The sequence below is a fragment of the Agelaius phoeniceus genome, chromosome 27 (genome assembly GCF_051311805.1).
Source record: "Agelaius phoeniceus isolate bAgePho1 chromosome 27, bAgePho1.hap1, whole genome shotgun sequence".
Taxonomy (NCBI): domain Eukaryota; kingdom Metazoa; phylum Chordata; class Aves; order Passeriformes; family Icteridae; genus Agelaius; species Agelaius phoeniceus.
In genome coordinates this window covers 5,520,245-5,541,010 of record NC_135291.1, presented here as the reverse complement: position 1 = coordinate 5,541,010, position 20,766 = coordinate 5,520,245, and the positions used below count along the sequence as shown (strand labels likewise).

The following is a 20,766-nucleotide window of genomic DNA, read 5'->3' as shown; positions in this document are numbered from 1 at the left end:
CCTCTGAGTCGGGCTCCTCAGCGGGGGGGGGGGGGGGGGGGGCGACTTTGCCTGTCTCTGGGCCGGCGCAGCCTGCTGGGCATGTGCAGTCGGTGGAAGCAGCCGGGGGCGGGGCGTCGGTCGGTGTTCTGTCCGGCCCCGCCCCGGCGGGCGGGCAGCCCGCCCCTCTCCGCTCGGTGGAGGCAGTGCCCGCTGTGGAGTCTTGTGGCTCAGGATGGACGCTCATAGGGGGTGTGCCGGGCTCCCTCCGTGCGCCGCGCCTCTCTCGGTGTCCGTCCCCTCTCCCGTGTCGGGGGCCGGACGCCCCGTGCTGGCCTGCACCGGGTTTGCGGCAGTGCCGGCACCTGCGTCCGCCGAGGCATCCCCTGCCGGGGCTGCGGCACGACGGGGCGCTGAGGTGTTTACCTTTAGCACGACTGCTGACACGGCCAGCGGGAGACCGGTGGGTGCCCGGAGCCATGGGGCTTCCTCGTCGAATTTGTGGACGCTTCCCTCGTGCCAGGTGACTGTGCGTCCAAGGAACCCCGAGCGTTTCTGGTGAGAAGCCAAAACTAAGACCGACTGTCTCGGTTCCTCTGCGAGCCTCTCAGGAACCCTGGGCCAGTCCCGGGTCGGCAGACACCGGGGGGCAGCCCCGACACGGCCGACAGCGGGGAGACACTCTCTGTGCCCCGAGGGTACTGAGGGCACCTGGGCTGGTCGCCTTTGCAGCACAAGAGACACCAGAGACATCGGTAGAAGAGAAAAGGGCCGACTCTTAGCAGGGGTTAATCCAAGGTTTTATTAGGAGTCCCAAAGGAGCTCCTGCAAGTCCTTGTATAGATTTGTACTCACCACCTCAGTGCAACCCACATGATAACTTGGGTTTTTCTCTTCCCAATACCTGAGTCCAGCAGGCATTGGGATGGAGTTTATCTTTGAGGGTGTCTGCCTGCTCCTGGTCCCATGGAGGCTCAGGCACTGGGATGGCTTGGGCTATTATTTGGTCCTTGGGCAAGTACATGGGTGGGTGAGTACAGTGGAGTCAAATGACAAACTGTTTCGGGTCTGATGATATGAGACCCGGAGGAATATTAATTTCCTGGGGTGTATGTTTTGTGTCCCCAAGGACGACATACTTACTGCCGAGAGCCCCGGGAGATGTGCCAAGGTTACATTTAAAGGGAGGTGGAAACCAAAAGTAGATAACATTTTACCAACCTATAAGTGACCCTAAGGGATGGATGCTGGGGGATAAACATATAGGACAGCGTATGGGGCAAGGCTGGGGGGGCTGACCCCTGGCCTCTGGCTAATCACTCAACGACCTGGACTGAAACTTCTGGATGGAGGGGATGGGATGCTGAGTGATTGACAGAGAGCCAGGGTGGGGGTTTGGGGATGATCTCATCCTGGGAGAGGGATAACACAGGTAAATGGAGAGGGGTACAGTTTGGGATAAACCATTTGGGAAAAATATGGGGATACAAAACAAAACTACTTCAAAGTATTACAAAAAATAAAAACGCACTACAACAACCAACGAGATGACTTAGCCTGTCTCCTCGCAGCATCTGCAGGGTCGCAGAGTGGGCTCCTCTGGCTCTGCTGGTGCTGCAGGGGGTGCAGGGGTGAGTGGTGTTGACCTGGCTCCCAGTCAATCATCTCCTCTTGTCCCCGTGGGGCCCAAGGACCGGGACACAGCAGCTGCGGTGGCTTTGTCAGGGGGTTCCCAGGCTTTCCCTGTGCTCAGGGGTGTTACTCATAACACCCATGAACCCCTTTCATATAAGCTGGAGAGGGAACTCCGTGAAGCAGTTGCTCAGCATGGTTTGGGGTCTGCTGAGGTTATGCGGACTCTCCGGAGGGTTGCTACGGACGTGCTGACACCTCACGATCTCTGTTGTGTGGCGTGCTCTCTTTTTGACCCTGTGCAGTTTGATGTTTTTGAGACCAAGTGGGCTCATTTGGCGGCCAAAGCGATGGTGCAGAATGCTGTGCTGGTGCTGCAGGACCCCAGGCGTGGGGTTGTTGTTGACATGCTGATGGGGACAGGGCTTTATGAAAATGTTCAGGGGCAGACTGGATTTGATCCCCTTGTGCTTGACCAGTGCCAGGCACTGCGCATGGCAGCGATTGTTCAGACCCTGGAAATGGCTGTTCTGAAGCAGCCGTTTGCGACCATTGTCCAGGGAAGTGATGGGCCTTTCATGGCATCTGTGGCAAGGCTGACTGCTTCTGTGGAGAGGCAGGTGCCTGATCCTGTGGCAAGGAGGGTTGTGATTGCAAACCTTGTGAGGTGTAATTGCAATGCTGCTTGTAGGAGGGTCATAGTGGCTCTGCCTGGTTTTCCTACTGTCTCCGAGATGGGGAAGGCCTGTGCAGACATCATACCCCGGGTCAGAAGCTGGCTGCCGTGGCTGCCGCTGTGCAGCCAGTTTGGGTGGCACTGCAGGGCGGGCAGCCACAGCAGGGGACTGCACAGGCTGGCAAGAAGGGGGGAAAGAAAGCACAGAAGGTCAAATTCCCCATGTTCTTGTGCAGTTGGTGTGGTAGGCCGAATCACATGTCCAGTGTTTGCAAGGCGACTGTTCATGTTAATGGCCAGGCTTTGCCAGGCTCGGGAAACGGCAAGCGGAGCACGCAAGAGGGGCGTGTGCAGACACAAGCTTCTCTCCAGACCCTAGAGCCAATGGAGGTCTCCTTTGCTGGCTTGCAGCCAGCACCCACAGCTCAGCAGGTGTGGATGTCTGCACCGCAGCAAGAGTTGTCTTAAGAGTCTTCTGAGATACGCAAGGTTCCCCTGTATCCTTTGGTCCCTTGGGTGGGGGCATGAGTGCTCTCCTTATGGGGAGGTCTTGTGCCACCCTTCAGGGCATTATTGTGCACCTGGGGCTCATTGATGCAGATTTCATGGGACAGATTTGTGCCATTGTCTCCACACCCAGCCCCCCGTCACTATCCCAGAAGGGATGAGGATTGCTCAACTTGTGCCTTTTAAGTCCTCTGTTCGCAGGACAGCTGACCGGTCATGTGGAGATGGCGGCTTTGGATCCACTGGGCTGCCTCAAGTTCACTGGGCTGCTGTCCTGACCAAAAAACGTCCTGAGATGCTGTGAACCCTGTCCGTTCCTGGTGCGACACTGTTGGAAATCCACCTCCACGGGCTTCTTGACAGTGGTGCCGATGTCACAGTTCTCTCCCTTGCCGCCTGGCCCCGGAGTGGCCCTTGGATCCAGTGGGGATGCCTGTCGCAGGCCTGGGAGGGACGGCACAATGCTACGTGAGCCAGCAGTCTGTGCTGGTCACGAACCCAGAAGGACAGACAGCCTGGGTTAGGCCTCATGTTACTTCTACTCCTGCCAACCTCTGGGGAAAGGATGTTCTGTCGGTCTGGGGGATGCGCATCGGGATGGATTTTTGATGGGGGCCACTGCAATGAAGGGCACAGAGTGTCCGACGCCTCCTATACGGTGGCTGGTGGACAAACCTGTCTGGGAGAAGCAGTGGCCCCTCCCTCAAGATAAATTGGATGCCCTTTGGAATCTGGTGCAGGAGCAGTTGGACCAGGGTCATCTGGAGCCTTCTACCAGTCCCTAGAACACTCCTCTCTTCTGCATCAAAAAGAAATCTGGGAAATGGAGGTTGTTACAAGACCTCCGAAAGGTCAATGCCGTGATGGAAAGTGTGGGAACATTGCAGGCAGGCATGCCATTGCCTACCATGCTTCCCACAGACTGGCTGGTCCTCATTGTGGATCTGAAGGATTGTTTCTTTACAATTCCTTTGCATCCCCATGACAGACCAAAGTTTGCCTTCTCAGTGCCAGCGATTAACGAGGCTGAGCCAGCCCAGAGATATCAATGGAGGACTTTGCCCCAAGGAATGCACAATTCTCCCGCCATATGCCAATGGTATGTGGCCCGTGCCTTGTCTGGAGTTCGCAAGCAGTTTCCTGATGCCCATCTTTACCATTATATGGATGACATTTTGGTGGCTGCATCCACCCAGGATGAGCTGCTGAGGATTCAGCCTCGGTTGCTTGATGCTTTGCATGCTCATGGGCTGCAGGTGGCTCCAGAAAACGTTCAACAACAACCACCTTGGAAGTACTTGGAGGTCAAAATTCTGGAACGGACAATCCATCACCAGGAGGTGCAATTTGTGCATTTGGTGAAGACACTGAACGATGTTTAGAAATTGGTAGGTGTCATCACTTGGTTACATCCGTACTTGGGACTAACTGATGCACAGCTGTCTCCTCTGTATGATTTGTTGAAAGGAGACGCTGATCTAAAGTCACCTCGCACACTGACCCCTGAGGTGTGTAAGGCGTTGGAGGTGGTTCAGCGAGCTGTTTCGGCTTGCCAAGTTTATCACATTGATCCCTCCATTGATGTCACTGTGTTCATCACCACTCCAGATTCGCATCCCACAGGCATCATTGGCCAATGGAGTGACAATTGGTCCGATTCCTTGCACATTTTCTCATGGGTTTTCCTGCCCCATCAGCCGCAGAGACGGCAACTGCATTGTTTGAGCTGATTGCTCACTTGATAATCAAATGCCGGCAATGGTGTTTGCAATTGCTGGGTGCGGATCCCGCAAAGATCATACTCCCGGTGCAATGGGAGGATTTTGACTGGAGCTTTGCAAACAGTGTGTCCCTGCAGAGTGCTCTGGAAAATTTTTCAGGGCAGATCATTTATCATCTGCCCAGTCATAGGCTACTGCATATGGCAAAATTCACACATATCTCTTTGCGGCCCAAAAATAGCCAGGAACCCATGCAAGGACCCACCATCTTCACGGACGGTTCAGGGAAAACAGGAAAGGCCATTGTTACCTGGAGGGACGGATCTGAGTTGCAGGTTCTGGAAGGTCATGAGGATGGTCAGCCCAATTGGTTGAATTGAGGGCTTCTGTCATGGCATTTGAGAAATTTTCCCAGGAACCTTTCAACTCGGTCATGGATTCCGCCTATGTGGCTGATATCGCACAGCGGTTGGGTCATTTGGTTTTGAAGGAGGTCAGTAATCCTGCCTTGTTTCACTTACTGAAGACCTTGTGGTGTCCCATTCAGGCCCAGGTTCATCCATTCTATGTTCTGCATGTGAGGAGTCACACCAATTTGCCAGGCTTTATAGTGGAAGGTAACGCGAGGGCTGACAAGCTGGCTAACCCAGCATGGGCAGCGCCTCAGCCTGATACACTCGCGCAGGCCAAGGCATCGCATGGGTTTTCCCACCAAAATGCACATTCCCTGCAGAAGCAGTTTCAGCTGACGCCAACTGAGGCTCGTGACATTGTTGAGTCATGTGATGACTGCCATGCACTTGCTCCGCCTTTGCTGGCAGGGGTAAACCCCAGAGGCCTTAGGGCCTTGGAGCTTTGGCAGTCCGAGGTCACCCTGATTGCCGAGTTTGGCTGGCTCAAGTATGTGCATGTCACGGTGGACATCCTCTGCGATATGGGCTTCTGCTCACACTGGAGAAAAGGCCCATGATGTCCTTGCCCACTGGAGGCAGGCCTTTGCCGTTCTGGGCACACCTTCTGCTGTGAAAACCAACAATGGTGCTGCTTACACATCATAGAAGATGCGGCAGCTCCTGCGGTTGTGGAGTGTGTCACACAGGTTTGGTATCCCTCATTCTCTGACTGGTTAAGCTATTGTAGAACGCGGTCATGGTACTCTGAAGCGGGTTCTTCAAAAACAAAAACGGGGAATGCAGGGTGAAACCCCGCACAGTCGGTTGGCAAAAGCTTTGTACACAATCAATCATCTCACTGTGCCGCAGAACTCAAATAATCCTGTCATTTTGAATCACCATCTCTTGTTGCAGGCTGCGGACGAGGCACATCAGCCTCGAGCAAAGGTTCAGGTGTGGAATTTAGTCACCAAACAGTGGGAAGGTCCCTACGACCTTATTGCTTCGGGGCGCGGGTATGCTTGTGTATCCACAGATACTGGGGTATGCTGGGTACCTTGGAAATGTGTTCGCCCTGACCTGCGACCACAGAGACAGAATCCAGCCGACGAGCAAGATGGAAACCATGACCAACCTGAAAGGCATCAAGCAGGTGAATCATTGAGTGATGACTTGGATGCAGATGATGAGAGTGATCACTCTGATGATTCCTCCGTAAATGGACACTGAACATTGTTCATGTTTTCTTTTTCACATTTTTCATTTTCTTTTCTCTTTTTTAAACAGAAAAGGGTGAGATGTCACCCTGGTTTTTTAAGATTTTCTAAGCATTCTGATGTTGACATTCTTGTAGTGAACTTTCTCACACACTTTCTGTAAATAACTCATTGTTTTGCATTCCTTTATGGAGGAGGAGAAAGTTGATGGACTTTTGGTTTGACCAGTCATTGGAGAGGTGGCACTGTCACCCTCCAATCCACTGTCACTCTTGGAAAACTATAAATGTTGGAGTCAGAAAATAAACTTCCTTTTCCTTCACTTGAGAACAGCAGTGTGCGCTTGTGTTTTTTCGTGTCCTATAGCGACACCAATCTATTCTGATACATTATGAGTTTTGTTTGGCTGTTAATTCTAATGCCCATCTGGTTATGTTTGTTATTATCTCTACAATTGTTTGGAGTCTTATAATAGTTCAGCATATTAATTGGGGCTGATACAGAGTCAGATTGCTGTGCTGGTTTTGCCTTTTTGTTTACTAATTGTTATTTTACCAAATCATTGACTCCACCCCTAAGGGTAAATGTGAAACAAATCCATCTCTTCTCTTTTTGACATTCACTTCCCAATCTATTCTCACTTTTTCCTAAGTTTCGAGCAATGCAGTATTTTCCCCATTTTGCATACAGGTACTTAATTTGGATGGGTCATAGCAGTGACTGCTGACATGGGTGTGTGTAATAAAAGAGGAACTTTGATTTCTTTCCATGTAATGCTTTTGACAGCATTTGTGACACAATTTTGCTGGTATCCCTAAAGGGAAAAGACAGAAGATGAGTGAAAGAAAAAGAAATAACAGAGGTCTGGTATGGCTTATACCCCCACCTGCCATGCCTATGGGGTTGCTGCCCATAGCAGGTGTATTTGATCTTCTCAGTGGCGAGCACAGCGGCCAATCCAGTCTTGCCCTCTTCTCTTTGTCACTCCCTTTTTGCTAATTTCCAGGAAAATCCCTTTTTACACTCTGTAATTGTAGTTTCCCACTGTTCCTCAGGTATCTCCTGCTCAACAGGCACTAATAATTCCCATCCACAAAACAAAGTTATTATTTCAATTGTTCTGAGTTCTATCTGGATAGGGGATAGATTTGGTGCTCGACACTTCCTGCAACATGAGCATCAATTGTGGAAACTGCAATACCAATTTTTCCCACAATTTAAACATTTACATTTAACCCAGCATTATAACCCAGCATATCTGATATTAGGATGAAGCAAACAGGGTATATGGTATGGCCCTGATGGAAGTTGTAATTCCTCCTCCTCTTTGTATAAGTCACAGGCTAAGGCCAGAACATGAGAATTCTCTGACCAAAATAGCTCTGATGCTCCTGTTTGGAGTAGAAGTATTCCTTCCCAAATTGGATATCTGACATGTCTCAGGACTTGTCCAGAGGGCACTTGAAACCACTGATACAAGCTTGGCCTTGTTTCTCAATTAGCTGTGATTCTTTGTACATTCCTTGGATCATTTGGGTCGTTGCAGTTCGTTACCACCCAGTCCCAACTTAAGAGCCAATTTGGTATCACCTGGTTTAAATGTGCTAGTCCACTCCTCAGGTTCCTTCACAGCTCCTTTGATTCTGCTGGCCTGGATCCACTCTCTTTTCCCTTGGCTTGGATTGCTGCCTCATTTGTCAGTAGTACCTGAAAAGGACTTCTCAATAGCACAGAACAGTGACCGGTGGAAAGGCAACTCTACATCAGGATTTGCCATTAGCATTCTTCAAAACTTCCTGGGTTTAGCAACAAGTTGGGCTTTTTGGGTTTTTTTTGGCCACAGCTGCTTGTTCTTCTTGTACCCAGCTGAGTCTTGAGCTGCGCTAGGGATCACGTAAAGGACAGTTCTCCTAGAGAAAAAGGGACTTGCCATGCTTAGGATGCTTCCCTTTCTTTCTAAGGCAGGAAACCTTAACAGCACTGAAGGGAAAACTCAGAGGCAAATTCCTCTTCTTGTGAGCTACAATTACTTGAACAAAAAAAACCCTCAAACAAAAAACCAACAAAACAAAAAACCAAAACAACAACAAAAAAGAACCAGGCCAGTCTTAACATCTTTTGCCTTTTATTGTCTGAGCATTATTTAGCTGTTTAGCCTTCACAGATCCATTCTTTTAACAACTTCTAGAAACAAACCCCCCGGATGAAAGAAGAAAAGAACAGCCAGCTGGGGAGGAGCCACAGCAGGGACGGGAGTGATCATGCCCGGTGTGGGTGAGGAGGGCTGAAGCTCTTGGCTCAGACAGAGAAGCTGGTATGGGTAGGGAGACAGGAGTTTCTGGCATGAGCAGAGAAACTGGAGACAGGGAGAGACACTGTAGGAAAGACATTTTCATGCTGTTCTTGTGAGCCAGCGAAGGCTTACGGAAGAAAAGGAAAGCCTCATATCTCTCTCAAGGAAGGTACCAAGGCTATCACCATGACAATATGAAGAAAGAGAGAAAGTCAAAAGATACCGACTGTGGTTGGCTCACAGAGTGACATGGCTCCTTTTCACCTATTGAGAGTTCTGTTTCCTTTTCATGACCAATGGGCAGTGTATGTGTTTGTTCAGCAAATGTAAATATCCTGTAAAACTATAAAAGCAACATGTTGCTTTAATAAATAGCCCTATACAGCCTTCTGATCTGAGTCTTGGTGCTTGCGCCATGTTGTGCTCTGTAGCGACATCACAGTATTTCCAGAGGGTCCCTGCTCTCTTCTCTGGTTCTTTATCTCATTTCCCCAGGACCCCACCCGCTCATCCCTGCTGCAATCCATTCCCCTGACAGCTTGAACATTCCTCACAGTACAGAAAATCCTTCCTTTCTGATATTATCCCACACAATCCACCTTCTTCTAGAAAATAAAGTTAAGCAATCTGTATTACATATACTTTCATTCATTCATTCACTCACTGTTATTTATTTAAAACGTCTCACTCATTCCCACTCACAACAGGCCAACACAAAAATAAGGTACCTTTCTTCTCAAGTCACTTGTTAATATCCACCACGGGCATTATAGAATCTCAAAATGTTCCTGGCCAACCCCAGATTTTCTTGGGTATCCCTCAATCCAGCTGCGTTGTTCAACCCTGGATGCTCTTGGGTGTAGGAGAGACATTCTGTGCTGTTCTTGTGAGCCAGTAAAGGCTTTCTGATGATAAGGAAAGCCCCATATCTCTCCTGAGGAAGACACCAAGGTTGTCACCATGGAGACATGATGAAGGAGAGAAAGTTAAGTGATACAGACTCTAGCTGGCTCACAGAATGGTGTGGCTCCTTGGTCACCCACTGAGAACTTTGTTTCTTTCCTATAACCAATGGGCAGTGAATGTGTGTGTTAAGTGAATGTAAATATCATTTAAAAGTATAAAAGCAACATGTTGCTATAATAAATCTCTCTTGCACCCTTCTGATGGAGTTGTGGTACTCTGTGCTGTGTCGTGCTCTATAACAACACTTGGGCATCTTTATCCCTCAATCCAGCAAAATATTAGGGGTCTCCTCCACTTTTTATCCCACTTTCCCAGTTGTCCTGGTTTAGGGCAAATTTGGTAGAGAATTTCCAAAGGGGGGCCCCTCCAGAAAGCAAATCCACACGGCCCCTCCCCTCAACCGGTTTGGGAAGAATTCCTCGGAGAGAAGTGGAAAGAACCTGTTTATTTAACAGGCACGGCACCCCCCAGCACACAGAATGAACAATACCGGATGATACCACTCTGAAAAAAGATGACAAATTCAGAAAGTCTCTCTCGGGGGTGGTTACTCTGTTATCAGTCCCTCCGGTGCTGGGGCAGCTGCCGCAGGCCACAGGGTTCCCAGGTCCCAGTAATGAACTGTTCAGTTCACTTTGTTCATGCACTAGCTTGCAGACTTATAGACAAAAGCCAGTTCCTGAAGACCCATGGCACTAATTAAGTACACAATGTTTCAAGGAATTAACATCCTACTCGGATGTTTTCAGTGACTGTAAGTATATTGTGCTGTCATTGCCCTGCCCTAGGGTGTCCTCAGGACAGGTTTTTTAAACACTCTTATTCTTGCAATCTGTTTTATCATTTAACCAACACAGATGTCAGGGATTCTTTAATAAATTCCCAGGTCCCAGTCCAGAGCAGGTTCGAGATGGTCTAAAAAAGGAGAGGAGAAACAATCCAGGAAGAAATTTGGACTGTTTAGCTAAACTAGCTAATGAGCAGAAGCAAAAGCAAGCAGAAGCAAAGCAGAAGCAAGAGCGAGAGCAAAGCAAAAGGCAAGAGCAAAAAAGCAAAAGCAGCACCATGTACTGCCCTGCCTCTGTGTCCCGCCAGGCTGATAAGAAAACCCAAACAAAACTTTCTCTTTTCAGAGCCAGTCTTAAAGGCACAGAACATAATATCCAGCATAAACAGAACACATGAATGGGGATACAAGCATCATAATGTCATCCTAGGACATTCCACCCTTATCCCCGTATCATCAAAATACTACCACACATCATGCATTTATTCACACAAAATTTCCATCTGTTCCCCCAAAATTTACAAGCAATACCCATCATGCCCTCATTACATCCCCACACTGGACCACTGAATGCAGGCCCTATACTACAGAGCTGCAGGATTCCCCCCTTTCACTTTACTCACTCAAAGCTCCATCTATCACTTGCCCAGACCTTCAACACTTACACATTTCCTTCTATCTCCTGTCTGTATGGTTTAATGTACAGACAATGGCAGTAACATCCAACAAACAGTGATATTTGCATATGATTCTCACCCCACAATCAGATCTCCCTGAGGTACACATCGTGTTGTTCCATCTCTTTGCATTATCCACCATGTGCAACCTGGTCCCTGAGCAAAGACAACCCCACAAATGGGTTTGTTTGTACTCAAGGCAGAACTGATCCACACTGTCTTCCCTAACAAACCTCTGACAGGTACCACTGGGACTTTATCTCCATCTGTTATAGTCAGGGACACAGACTGGGCAGGACCTGCTTGGTTGGTGGAACCTCGGGTGTTAACTAACCAGGTGGCCTTTGCTAAATGCTGCTCCGAATTTTTGAAAGATCCCCCACCCAAAGCTTTCAACTGGGTTTTTAGTAGTCCATTATGCCTCTCCACTTTGCCTGCAGCTGGTGCATGGTAGGGGATAGGGTACACCCACTCAATGCCATGTTCGCTAGCCCAAGTGTTGATAAGGCTGTTCTTGAAATGAGTCCCATTGTCTGACTCAATCCTCTCAGGGGTGCCATGTCTCCAAAGGACCTGCTTTTCCAGTCCCAGGATGGTGTTCCAGACAGTGGCATGAGACACAGGGTGAGTTTCCAACCTTCCAGTGGTGGCTTCCACCATGGTCAGCAGGTAGCTCTTGCCCTGGTGTGTCTGGGGCAGTGGGATGGAGTCAATCTGCCAGGCCTCCCCATACTTGTACTTGGACCACCGCCCACCGTACCATAGGGGCTTCACTTGCTTGGCCTGCTTGAGGGCAGCACACGTCTCACAGTCATGGATAACCTGTGAAATACTGTCCATGGTTAAATCCACCCCTCGGTCTCGTGCCCACTTATAGGTGGCATCTCTGCCCTGATGGCCTGAGGCATCATGGGCCCATCTAGCTAGGGATATCTCTCCCCAGTGTTCCCAATCTAGGTCTATCTTGGACACCCCTATCTTTGAAGCCTGGTCTACCTGCTCATTGTTTTAGTGTTCCTCATTAGCTCTACTCTTGGGAACATGAGCATCTACATGGTGGACTTTCACAGGTAGCCTCCCTACCCTGGTAGCAATGTCTTTCCACTCATCAGCAGCCCAAATTGGTTTTCCTCTATGCTGCCAGCTGGACTCTTTCCACCTCTCCAGCCATCCCCACAGAGCATTGGCTACCATCCATGAATCAGTGTAGAGGTAGAGCTTTGGCCACTTCTCTCTTTCTGCAATGTCCAGGGCCAGCTGAACAGCTTTGAGTTCAGCAAGTTGACTTGATCCACCTTCTCCTTCAGTGGCCTCTGCAACCTGTCGTGTGGGGCTCCATACGGCTGCTTTCCACTTCTGGTTCATCCCTACGATGCAACAGGAACCGTCAGTGAAAAGAGCGTAGCGCGTTTCCTCTGGGGGCAGTTGGTCATAGGGAGGAGCTTCCTCAGCTCATGTCACTGGTTCTTGTTTTTGGTCTGTGACACCAAAATTCTCACCTTTGGGCCAATTGGTAATTATCTCCAAAATCCCAGGGTGATTCAGTTTACCTGTACGGGCGCGCTGGGTGATAAGAGCAAACCACTTGCTCCATGTGGCACTGGTGGCATGGTGAGTGGAAGAAACCTCGCCTTTGAACATCCACCCCAGCACTGGTAGTGGGGGTGCCAGGAGGAGTTGTGCTTCTGTACCAATCACCTCTGAGGCAGCTTAGACTCCATAGGCAGCCAAGATTTCTTTCTCTGTTGGGGTGTAATTGGCTTCTCACCCTCTGTAGCTTCGACCATAAAATCTCAGTGGTCGGCCTCGAGTCTCCCCAGACACCTTCTGCCAAAGGCTCCAGGACAAGCCATGGTTCCCAGCTGCAGAGTAGAGCACATTCTGCACCTCTGGTCCCATCCTGACTGGGCCAAGGGCTATGGCATGAGCAATCTCCTGCTTGATCTGTGCAAAGGCTTGTTGCTGCTCAGGGCCCCAGTGGAACTCGTTCTTCTTGCGGGTGACCAGGTAAAGAGGGCTCACAGTCTAACTGTACTCAGGAATGGGCATTCTCCAAAAGCCTATGGCAGCCACGAAAGGTTGTGTTTCCTTCCTATTGGTTGACGGAGACATTGCTGTGATCTTGTTGATGGCATTGGTGGGAATCTGACGCCGTCCCTCTTGCCACTTCAGTCCCAGAAATTGGATCTCTTGAGCAGATCCCTTTACTTTGCTCTTCTTGATGGAGAAGCTGGCTTTCAGGAGAATCTGGATGATCCTCTCTCCTTTCTCAAACACTTCTGCTGCCGTCTTCCCTCACACAACTATGTCATCAATATACTGCAGGTGTTTTGGAGCCTCACCCTTTTCCAGTGCACTCTGAATCAGTCCATGGCAGATGATGGGGCTGTGCTTCCACCCCTGGGGCGGTTGGTTCCAGGCATACTGCACACCCCTCCAGGTGAAAGCAAACTGAGGCCTGCATTCTGCTGCCAGAGGAATGGAGAAAAACACGTTAGCAATGCTAATGGTGGTGTACCAGTTTGCTGCCTTGGACTCCAGCTCATACTGGAGTTCCAGCATGTCCGGCACATCAGTGCTCTATTGCCATTACATTCCAAAGGTTGCATATTGCTGGAGTTTCGTACCTCCTTGACGTTTCTGGTAGGCAGCTCCTCTAGGCACTGACTCTTCCTTGTCCTCACAGTGGCCAACTGACTCCAGTTCCCACCAATCCACTCTTTTATAACACTCTTATTGGCTACAGGTGTGGCCTGTTAACATCAGGCCTGCTCCTAATCTTTAGCAATTGGTTCAGCTGGAACTCTTTAGGGGATAAGATTACATTCTATACCACCTTCATTTACCCATACTGTATCCCCCTACAGCGCTCAGCAGTGGAGTCTATTCATTCAAGGCACAGTCTTTGAATGCACAAGATAGTCCACAGTCAATCTCCATTCTCTGTCAGACTTGCACACAGGCCAGAAAGGACTGTTGAAGGGTGAGTGGGTTTTGCTGACCACCCCTCGGCTCTCCAGCTCGCAGATCATTTTTTAGATGGGGATCACAGCATCCTGATTTGTCCAATACTGCCAGAGGTGCTCTGTCGAGGTGGCAATTGGTATTTGTTGCTATTCTACCCTCAGGAGTCCTACTGCAGATGGGTTTTCTGATAGTCCAGGCAAAGTGTTCAACTGCTTCATGTTCTCTGCCTCTACAGCAGCTATTCCAAAAGCCCACCTGAGTCCCTTTGGGTCTTTGTAAAGCCATTCTGGAGGAATTCTGAATATGCCCAGAATACACGGGGCCTCTGGGCCAGTCACAATAGGATGTTTCTGCCACTCCTTCCCAGTCTGGCTCACCTCAGCTTCCAACAGGGTCAATTGTTGTTATAAATGATCAATGAGAAGCCAAATTAATGAATGCGAAAGATTTTATTTCCACGACTGAAAATACGGTCCTTGATAGCCACAGTGAAAGAGACAGAGTTGAGCCCGGGGTCGGCGCTAGGTGAACCTAGATCTGACCTCTATCGCATCAGACCTCCCTCTGTTCACAAATGCTGTCTCCGGCAGGGCTGTTTTATACATTTTTTTCTGCCTGAGGCAGAGGTGCCCCAATTTCTTTTGTTATCCTGCTATGTATGAAGTTTCTTTGTACGGGCCTGGACAATGCTGTTTCTTGGGTGGTGGTGGGCGCTGATCATGTCAGGAGTAGTCGTGTATTCAGATGTATGTTCTTGACAACTTCAGTTATCTTGATTGATGATACTTATCAAGTACTGATCATCCTCTGGTGTTCCCGGTGAAGCCCATCTCCGCACCAGCCATGTCCTTTTTACTTCTTAACAAGGCATTATTTTCTGCTGCCACCAGGAGTTTCGCAACTTCGGTGGCAATCTGTCTCTGGGTAGTCAGTGGTCAGAGGCTTGTTGGAAGTTTAATTTATTTTACAATTTTTATTTTATATGTTTTCCACCTAAGCATGAATTACTTTACATTACATATTAATTGTGATCCCCCTGTCACCCCCGGAAACAGGTTCTGCCCCCACATGCCCCGATGGTATCAAGGTACACTGCACACCAGTATCAACTAAGGCATCGTATTTTTGTGGCTCTGATGTGCCAGGCCATTGGATCCACACCGTCCAAAAGATCCGGTTTTCCTGTGCTTCTTCCTGGCTATAGGCAGGGCCCATCTAACCCTGGTTATTATTTCTTTCTTGGGCATACATGCTGGAGGTACCTTCCCTTAAGTGGAACTCCCTTGGTTAGTGTTTCCCTCCTTGAGTTCATGCACCCATGATGTCAGGACAGAAGTGGGTTTCCCATTGCACCTTCCTGTGTCTTCCCCATGGTCATGCAGGGAGAACCACAGGTTACACCCTAACCTGGGGTGTACCCTCTCCGTCTAACTGGAGGACATTGGGCTCTGACTCTGGGGCCTGTGACTTGCACTACTGGGATGTGGGAATTGTTTCTCCTCCCCTCCTCCCTCACCGTCTCCCTTAATCTCCTCTTTGAGTTCCTTGACCACGGCAGAGACATGAGCCTGCATTGGGCTGTTGCTCAGACTCTCATCATTTCTGAGCTTGTTGGCGACAGAGCCCACTGTCTCTTGGTTGGTATCTGCATCAATCATTGCAATGAAGGTGGTGTATTGAGATGGCCTCAGATTTGCCAGGCTCCACAACATTTGCCCTGTGCACCTGACCTTGTCAGGGTCATTTTCATGCTGTCCATCCCTCCCAAAGAGTCCCTCCAATACTGCTACTTTTCTCAGCTGTTGGATCCTCACAGAGTTTTTCAGCACATTCTATGGTGGTGCTCCTGCATGCTCTCCCTGTGGACAAACCTCTCTCTGGCACTCATTAAAAGCCACTTCCAGAGGGAAGGGGACCCTGGCTCCTTACAAAAATCTGATTGATACCAGGGTCAAGGGTCCCAAATTCCTTGCCTCACCACCATCCAGTTGTACACCTGTACCCATAAGGTCCCAGATGCAAAGTAGCCAGGTTGTATAAGTCTCATGTCCCCTTCATACAATGTCTTTGTGCAGATTTCAGAGATTTTGTACGTCAGGGACTTGGTGATGATTGTAACCTCTGGGTCTCCTGAGGGTTGTGAGGGCCCTCCCCTATCTGGGTGCTCTGATTTCATCCTAGAACTCCTTGTTTCCACAGGAGCAACTGCTGCTGGCTGTGGCTGCCAGGATCCAATGGCCTGGCACATCAGAGCCACAAAAATACAATGCCTTAGTTGATACTGGTGTGCAGTGTCACAGGGGAAAAAAAAAACAGGAACCAGGGCAGTTGCAGCATCTGTGGGTTCCGCTGCTGCACTATTAGACTCTCCCTCTTCAAGGCATGGGGAGGGCTTCTCACCAGCTGGGGAAGTGTATTCCTTCAGCATCCGGCCTATCTCCTTCACCAGACCCTCCAGCAATCTGGGTGGTTCGTATCTGAGGTGGGCTGTGGGGCAGGGTCAGGCTCTGGGGCAGCAGCACCCCTAGACTCTGGTGGTGTGTTAGGTTCTGGCGTAGGAGTCAGGGTGGTTATCCAGGTTAGTGTCCCCTTCTCTCTAAATGCTAAATAGAGCAGGCCTATCAGCAACACCAGCCACTGTATGATATCATTAATATTTCAAGTCGATCTCAACCCTTAAAAAACTGGTAGAGCAGACCCAAAGAGATGGCTAAAGGGTTGGAAGAAGATTTCGCTCGGTGTCATTTCCTTACAGCAGGTGCCATTATTAAAGTAACCCCAAAAACATACAGTTAGGGTGTGATAGCTGTGAATCCATGTGCCTGCTTTCCAGAGGAAGTTAAAAAGCCATTAATTCCTCCCCTTATTCACCCATAAAACAAACTGGATAACAGCCACAGTAGCCTTGGTTATAGGACCCATGTTTAGATAAGGGCCTACCAATGGGAGAAATACAGCCACGATCACGTGCCACCCAAACCAAGGCAAGCTGGACCACAGGGTGTCACTTAATGAGATTTCCATAGCCGCACACAAAAAATTAGATTACTCAAGAACTGTTATTCTCTTTTTGTTTCTGTGCCCTCTCTCCGCATGTTGCACGCCAGAATATGTCTTGGTTTGGAAAGACAGGAGTCTACCTAGGAAGGCAGGAGCCTCCCCTGATATGGAGAATGTAAAGCCTCCCCACTCCTCTGAATTGCTATAAATTTTTAAATTAAGAGGCTCTTAGGCAAAAAATATGGGAGCAGGAAATAACAGATCCTTAATAGGGAAGAAAACATAAAAGGATAAAATAAACACTGCAGTACCTTAGAACAACACTGACAGAGTCAGAAACCAATCTGACACCCTGTGGGGTGTTGGTAGCAGTCCAATTGGAAATGTGGCTGCAGCCCTCCTGAAGTGTCAGGGGTGGTTCTGTTGGAGCAGGGGTGTCCTGTAGAGAAGGATGTGTTCTTCCTCCGAGGATCCAGTGGAAGAAGAGGCAGCTGCTGTTCCTCTGGGGAATCCTGTGAGAAAGCCGTGCTGGTGTCTCAAAAACCTCTGGATTATATCTGGGTAGCAATGCTTGGCTCCTCCCTCTGGGTGGAGCATCTCCCAATGGGATGTTATAGTTCTTATCAGTCATGCAGTGACATTCAATAGTCTGTTATCAACAGATGTCCCCTCCCGAGGGAGGTGTGATTGTGGTCACTCAAAGAGAGAGATAAGGCAAACTGCCCGCTTAAAAAAAGATAATCTGCCATACAGATGGTAATGGAAAACATCTTGCATGCAATGTTCAACAGTAGGATATTTTTTAAAGAAAGGAATGAGGTATTCACACCAGAAAGCAGCCACAGGACAGCTAAATCTTTCAGAAAAAAAGAATTTATTGCTCCATTATCAGAAGAAACTAACTTTTTCCCACCTTGCTCAGCCCTGAAGACTTCATCAGGATTCAAAGGAAGAAATTGACACTGCCCAGATAGAATCCTTTGTTTGAATAGAATTTATGCATCATGTATAAGATGTATGAATATGCAATAGGTTATTGCTTTTAAAGGTTAACCTCTGTTCATGTGTGTCCTTGTTTGGGCTTATTTTGCCCAGAAAAAGGTACCTGGAGCATCAGTAACTCTTTGTTCTTATTGCCTCGTGTCGTCCTAAATCTCAGTTATTCAAAATTTAATTACTCTAATTATCTTACTATTTTTATAACCATTTTATTATAACCATATTACTATTTTATAACCATTACTATTATACTTTTAAAATTCTAAAACCAAGTGATTGGCGTTTTTCACAAGTACAACCTCCAGCTGAGGCAAGTGAATGGACTATAGCCAACAGAAACAGTAAAGAGTTGAAATTGGTCCTTGCAAGTCTGTCCGAACTTTCCCTCACCTGCCCCATGATCGTCATTTGGGGACCACTGAAGAGAAGACCCCCCGCCCCCCCCGCCGTCTGAAAATCTCGGGCTTTGTAGGAGAAAGTTACACACGCCAAAGGCCCCGAAACCTGAGAGCACAGTGCTAAGTTACTGTTTTCACAGGTGTTGTTTGCTGTATGCTACACTGAGCCCAATGAGAAGAAGAAGGAAGCACTGTGCCCTTTTTGCAACAACAGCCTTGGGAGCTGTCCCACCTCTCGGCCTGGCTGGATTCTCCTGAGTTCTGGGTGGTCCCCCCACAGAAGACCCTCACCTGTTTTACAACCACCGTGACACACAGACTGAGATGTAAGGAGCCTCTCCATCAAGGACTGAGACATGAAACCCCCATGTGAAAAGGCCCCTCTGCTCCTTCCAAGGACTGGGACTGAAACCCCCAGCCCGGGGCAGGTGTGTGGGGGAGGCAAGCTGACCAAAGTGAGATGTTTGCCTGCAGGTTGTGACCGCTGGACCAAGAAGACAATGGCTCTCGTTTGCTGCTGAGAACATGGACTACCTGTTACATCTATTCCTTATTGTATCTGTTTCCCCCCTCCCCGGCAATTTCCAATAGAGTTATCCTAATAAAAACCTCTGAGTTAGCCAGAGACTTTGAGATCTCCCCGACGTAACAGGCGGATCCTCGACTGGACTAGACCAAAGGACTTCATCTCTATGTTTGGTAGCTCTATCCCCTCTCTCTCTCTCTCTTTTGTCTGTCTCTTCCTCTATCTTTTTCTCTCCCTTAATCCCTCTCTCACATTTTGCAGTGGTCATTCAATAAAGGTGCATTTGTTTCGATTATCATTGCAAACCCCCTTGTACCGTGTTGGTTCTTTTTGCACCCTGAGATCAAATCCACGAACCATCACGAAACCCATCTGTTAGGACGGATCGTGACACCTCCCGAAGAACCCTCCCCAAATTCCCCCCCAAAGCCCCCCCAGCACCCCCAGACCCCGCTAAAACCCCCTCAAGTTCCCCCCAGACCCTCCCCAAATCCCCCCAAACGTCCTCAAGACCCCTCCCCAAATTCCCCTCACGACCCCTCCAGGACCCCTCACCTGTTCCTGCGCCTCCTCAGCAGCTCCCGGAGCCCCCCGTCCTCTCCCAGCGCCTCCCCTGCTCTCTCCAGCGCCTCCCGCAGGACCTGCCCGAGCCCGGGGTGGCTCCCGGGGGTCCCCGAGGGGGTCCCGGGGGACGGCGGGGGGGGGAGGGGGCGCCCGCTCCATGCCCAGCCCTGGGGTCAGGGGGCGCGGCTTCGGGCTCGGCTCTGATTGGCTGGAGTGGCGCGGGGAGGGTGGGAGTGGTTGAAGGAAGATGCCAGGTGATTGGTTGGTTTCATAGAGGGTGCGGTGATTGACAGGAGAGGGGCAGGGGAGGCGGGCTTTGCTGAGGGGAGGTGTGCGGTGATTGGTTGGATCGGCGCACGGGGTGTTCCAGAGGGGAGACTCGTGGTGATTGGTTAGTTTGGGGCAGGGTGCACCGTGATTCGTTATTTTGGGAGATGAAGCGCAGTGATTGGATGGTTTGGGGCAGGGCGCGCCGCTATTGGCTGAGAAAAGTCTGGAATTTTTAAGGGAACAACGTTCCCAGTTTATTGGGGAAAAACTCTCGGATTCTTAAGGAAAAATTCCTGTTTTGCAGGAGAAACATTCCTGGATTTTTTGACCCCACATGACGCCAAATAACCCAAATAAGCCCAAAAGATTTGATATAAATTCAAATTAACCGCAAAACACTCAAAATAAACCCCAAATAACCCCAAAAAACCGCAAACAATACCTAAATGCCCACAAATAATGCCAAACAAATCCAAAAAACCCCCCAACAACCCCCAAAAAACCAAATCAAACCCAAAAAACCCGAAATGATTTCAACTAAACCTAAAAAACCCCATATACACCAACATAAACCCCAAGAACAACAAATAATTCCAAATAAGCCCAAAACCACCCAAACTTTAAATAAACGTAAACAATTTAAAATAACCCCAAATAAAACCCAAAATAAACCAAATAAAACCCAAGATAAACCCCAAATAGTCCATAAATAACGCCAAATAAACCCAAAGAAACCCCAAGTAACCCCAGTTCCTCCCGTCCCCACCCCAAAACAGATTCCGACCAATCAGAAGGTGCGGCACTGATGACAATCCAATTGCTGGGCAGAAACTCAGAGCACTTTCCCCACTCAGCGATTTTCAGCCAATCACCGCCCGGGCCGACTCTGACTCATCAGTTGCCAGGCACAGACCAAGGCCTCGCACTGTGTTAAACACTCAGAGACGGCGCGGGGTAATTTCCAGCCAATCAGAGCGTGCCTCGCTGATGACTCATCAGTTGCGAGGAGCGGAATTTGGGGACGGAGGGAAGGTGACCCTGGGGATGGCCTGGGGACCCCAAATTAATCCAAAACGGGGTCGGAACCCCAAAACGGAGCAGGAGGGGCCTGGAGCCCCCAAAACCAAACACGGGAAAGGGAATTGAGGAAACGATCGGAAAGGGGAGGGAGACTGGGGATAAGAGGGGGCTGGGA

The 20,766-nt window shown here is 49.3% G+C and overlaps 2 protein-coding genes across 5 annotated transcripts in view; one reads left to right on the top strand and one right to left on the bottom strand.

The window, feature by feature from the left end:
- Window positions 1–20,766, top strand: part of LOC143695915 (uncharacterized) — a 243,196-nt gene that overhangs the window by 36,477 nt on the left and 185,953 nt on the right.
- The window catches only part of LOC129132039 (uncharacterized), a 286,230-nt gene that overhangs the window by 242,806 nt on the left and 22,658 nt on the right, over window positions 1–20,766 (bottom strand). The gene's annotated exons all lie outside the window — the stretch shown is intronic.